Genomic DNA, 4,812 nt, shown 5'->3' with positions numbered 1-4,812 from the left:
ATAAACTCTGGTCTTATCTACATGAAGTGCAGCTTCTCTTTATCAATGCAAAGTCGAACACTTTGAGATTAGATGCAGATCAGCGTGGAGGGCTGGACGTGAGGATGGGGCACTCTTTGCTCTGTTTGCTGGGGTTATTCTGTGAGTACAATACACACCTTTACTGTTTGAATGGCAGCGATGAAGGAAAATGTTTCTCACTGGTGACAATTACAGTGTATCACTGCTTTAACCTGTTTACCTGACAGCTTCAACACAGCAGACTAGTTTTTTTTTTTCATGTTTCCAGACGGTTTCACAGCTAATAGAAACACATAAATTTGATGATAACTGTGCCATGTGAAGATTTAAAAAACCTCAGTTTATATATTTATTGTGATTTTGTCAGTTGTATAATGTCTGATGATGTTTCATTCATTATTTTAGTGCTCAGTACAGTCAGACATGGAAACACTGAAGGTGAGAAACTGTTTTTTCTTCCCTTTATATCATGTGTGTTGATCTTAACTAGTATTTAGCTTCTCCTGTGTTGCTCTAAATGACGTCCTCTGTGTTATATTTTGTATCATAAACCAAACATTTCATTGATTTATTGGTTAAAATGTTAATATAAGCATGTTAAGTATGTGAGCACTCAAACAGACACCCACGATACAAACTGTATATTTACTGAAGAGCTGTGGCTTCATACATGTGGATTTTCTTTTCATGTTTATCTGATCTGAAAATATCAACATTGTGTGTAGTGCAGTTTATCTCACTGAGTTATGTTGTTGGATTGTATGTTGTTTCATATAGTGGGATTTTTTGGATTAATTTTTGGATTATAAATTTTTTATTAAATTTTATTAAATTTATTATTTATTTATTTTATTTATTATTAATTTTGTTGCTGTTTTTTTCTTCTTAGTGGATTTTGTATTTATCTAACTCCTCTGGTCTGTTAGTGCCTCTATTCTGTCTGTGCTGGTGCCCAATCTGTACCCTGTTATTGACTTATGTTGATTCTCCGTATTACTGTGAAGCACTTTGGTGTGCCTTCGGGTTTTTAAATGTACAATATAAATAAAACTGTATTGTATTGTATTGTATTACCTCTTGGAGCTATAAAAATGCTTATTACCAAAAGCTCCACACAGATGACAAATTAAAGGAAAAACCAACATGAACATGGTAACCAAATGCTGCTCTGAGCTCAGCATAGAGTTTGTTACCTTCATCCCTCATTTGGTGTTTTGATTAGAAGCTGTTTAACACGTCACTCCAAAGTCTCTGTAGATGTTCAGTGTGTTGAATTGTGTGGCTGCAAAAGATGATTCACATTATTTAAGTTTGCTTCAAACATTCAGAGCAACAATTTTATTCTTTTGATCTTTTTCTAAATTACAGACCTTGGAGTGAAGGCCACTCTGACAGCAGACAGATTAACTATACCAGCAGGGGGCAGTGTGACACTGACCTGTGATATGAAGAACTCTGCTGACTTTGAATATGAGTGGTTCAGAGAACCCAGTTTTAACTCTGAGAAGACCACAGTAGCTGGTGAATCAAAGAGAGAACTGGTGACCTCTGACGCCGGCATCTACAACTGTAGAGGACATAAAGGGACAAATTCAGGCCCAGAAGAAAGTGACTCTGTCACCATTCAGGAAACTGGTGAGTTTAAAATTTTAATCTGGAATAAAACAGCTTGTATTCTCCAAAGTTTCTCCATTTCTAAATATGTGAAACCTCTTAATGTAGAGTTTGTGACCTTTGATTGTCTTTAAAATTTAGTTCTGTGTTTTATATTTAATTAGTGGATAAATCATTAAACCTAATACAGCTGATTAAAGTTATTGACCTGAACTGCAGAAAAGAAAACATCAAACTTCTTCATCCTGTCATGTGATGAAAGATGAGGACCTAAATGCACAGGAGGGTGAGACTGGCAACACTGAAGGAAAAAATTAAACTCTTAGACTAAATTATAAGAAGAACTAAAGGTGCCATAAAATACTCAAGAATAAATTTGATCAATAAACAAAAGAACAAACACGAAGAAACAAAGAATTACACCTCTAAAAACTCAGAAACACAAAGTCAGACCTGGGATCATGACACACTCCAGATTTCTACATCCTCTTTAGTTTCATCAAATATTCCCATGTTTGATGTTTTGATGGAACAAATTGAAATTACAAGCTCACTAATATTTAGCTCCACTAACTTTCAGTTTTGTTGTGATATTTTTTTTTACTTCATTTACATGAAATACTTTCACTTTTTTTTCATTTCTTTTTATTTCTTAATTACAGGACATGGAGTGAATATCACTGTAACAGCAAACAGCACAACCATACCAGCAGGGGGCAGTGTGACACTGACCTGTGATGTGAAACACTCTGCTGACTTAAAATATGAGTGGGTCAGAGAAACCTCATCTGCAGTGAAGTCCACAGAAGCTGTTGGATCAGATAAAGTGATCAGGATCTCTAAAGGAGGAAAATACCAATGCAGAGGATGGACAACAGACACAACTTTACTCATAGCACAAAGTGATCCAGTCATCATTCAGGAAACTGGTGAGTTTAAACATTTAATCTGAAAGTAATTATGGACCTGTCAAGCATCTAATAAGGGCTAATAAAACTGTTATAATTTTATGATGTAATAATAATAACAATAACAACAACAACAACAACAACAACAATAATAATAATAATAATAATAACAATAATGATAATAATAATAATAATAATAATAATAATAATAGTATATAACCAGTTAGAAAATAAATGTATGGCTCAGTCATTCCTAAGCATGTTTTTATGTCACTAAAAAAAACATTTAATGCAACTCAGTATTCTTCTTCCTCCAAACACGACGAGTTGAGTTTAAACCAAAAAGTTCTACTTTGGTTTCATCTGACCACATGACATTCTCCCAATCCTCTGCTGTATCATCCATGTGCTCTCTGGCAAACTTCAGACGGGCCTGGACATGCACTGGCTTCAGCAGCGGAACACGTCTGGCACTGCGGGATTTGATTCCCTGCCGTCGTAGTGTGTTACTGATGGTGACCTTTGTTACTTTGGTCCCAGCTCAAGCATCTAATAAGGGCTAATAAAACTGTTATAATTTTATGATGTAATAATAATAACAATAACAATAACAATAACAATAACAACAATAATAATAATAATAATAACAATAATAATAACCAGTTAGAAAATAAATGTATGGCTCAGTCATTCCTAAGCATGTTTTTATGTCACTAAAAAAAACATTTAATATTATATTTATTTGTATTTAAATCATAACTGAACAATGAGTGGGACAGACTTTGTGACTTGTCCTTACAACAGAAAGGTAACAATGACGGCTGGGAGATGCAGGCTTCACCAGAAGTCTGCATTTAATTTTATTTATACATGTTTAAATGGTAAAAACTGAGACTTAGACATTCTTCTCTGTGGGAGTCTGACCGCCCAGAGCGAGTGAACAGAAATTCTCACCTGCTCGACTTTCAGTGACCTGGAGCTCCTCCTCTGTGCAAATCAAAGCTATAATAACGGATGATGCACGTATGCAGCGTCCAAACACCTCCCATTGTGGCTCTGTAGACATACGTGTGACCTAGAAGCACGGCTACAGTCATCGACATCATCATGACCTGTGAAGCATTAATTACACATGAAATGTGTGAACCATCAATGCTCCTAACTTTTTAAAGATGATCTTTTCTGGCCTTTTAGCTTTTATTGGATAGAGACAATGTAGATAGACAGGAAAGCCGAGTGAGAGAATAGAAATGAAGAAAGGGGTGCGTGCTGGGACTCGAACCTGGCCAGACTGCTCACCTACTGAGCTGAACTGGTACCAATGTTTTTGAATTATTAATGATATACTGGTTCTGGAATAAAAATACAAACAGAGTTTTGTTATGTTTGTCACGGAGTACGGCTCTTTGGTGTTAAATTCTGATTAACATACTAAATATGAACACACACACACACACACACACACACACACACACACACACACACACACACACACACACACACAGGCACACATTAAAAAAAAGTGTTCAAAATTGACCCAAACATTCAATTTGTGACATCCTCAGTCCTCCAGACTCCTCTCTCCCAGCCGATCCACAAACCACACGCGCACACACAGCTCAACATTATTTTATATGTAGATGGAAATAACAGTGAATGATGTTTTTGATGATGCAGTGTTTGCTCACTTTTCCTTTTTACTGGAAACCACTCCACCCTTTTATATATATATGAATCAGAGGATAAATGTTTGAAATGACTTCAGCTGTTTTAAAATTATTGATCTGAACAGAAAAGTAAACATAAAACATTTGTTCCAGATTTCTGCATCTGTTTTTATTCTGTTAGGATTTCAAACTGCAAACTTCTCACTCTGGTTAATCAACCTTTTCTTAGAAAATATTTTTCTTTTCCATCATCCAGCAGGACGAGTTTCAGCTACAGAAATTATGAAAATGTTAATTAATTCCTTTTGTGTCCTAATTGAGGAATTTTGCTGTGGAAAGTTTCCAACAGGACTGATGTGACGCTGCAGCACAGCTGGTCTCAGATATTCACTGGTGAGACAATCACTCTCAGATGTGAGATTCAGGGAGGTGAAGGAAAGGTGTGGAAATATGAATGGACAGCACCCAACACAAACAGCCCTCCAACATCCAGTGAATACAGGATCAGCAGAGTTTCAGTGTCCCACAGTGGAGACTACAGATGTCGGGGTAGCAGTGACTATCTCTTCACAGGATGGAGTGATGCCTTCACACTGACAGTT

The sequence above is a fragment of the Maylandia zebra genome, linkage group LG3 (genome assembly GCF_041146795.1).
Source record: "Maylandia zebra isolate NMK-2024a linkage group LG3, Mzebra_GT3a, whole genome shotgun sequence".
NCBI lineage: Eukaryota > Metazoa > Chordata > Actinopteri > Cichliformes > Cichlidae > Maylandia > Maylandia zebra.
Note: the sequence above shows the minus strand (reverse complement) of the source record.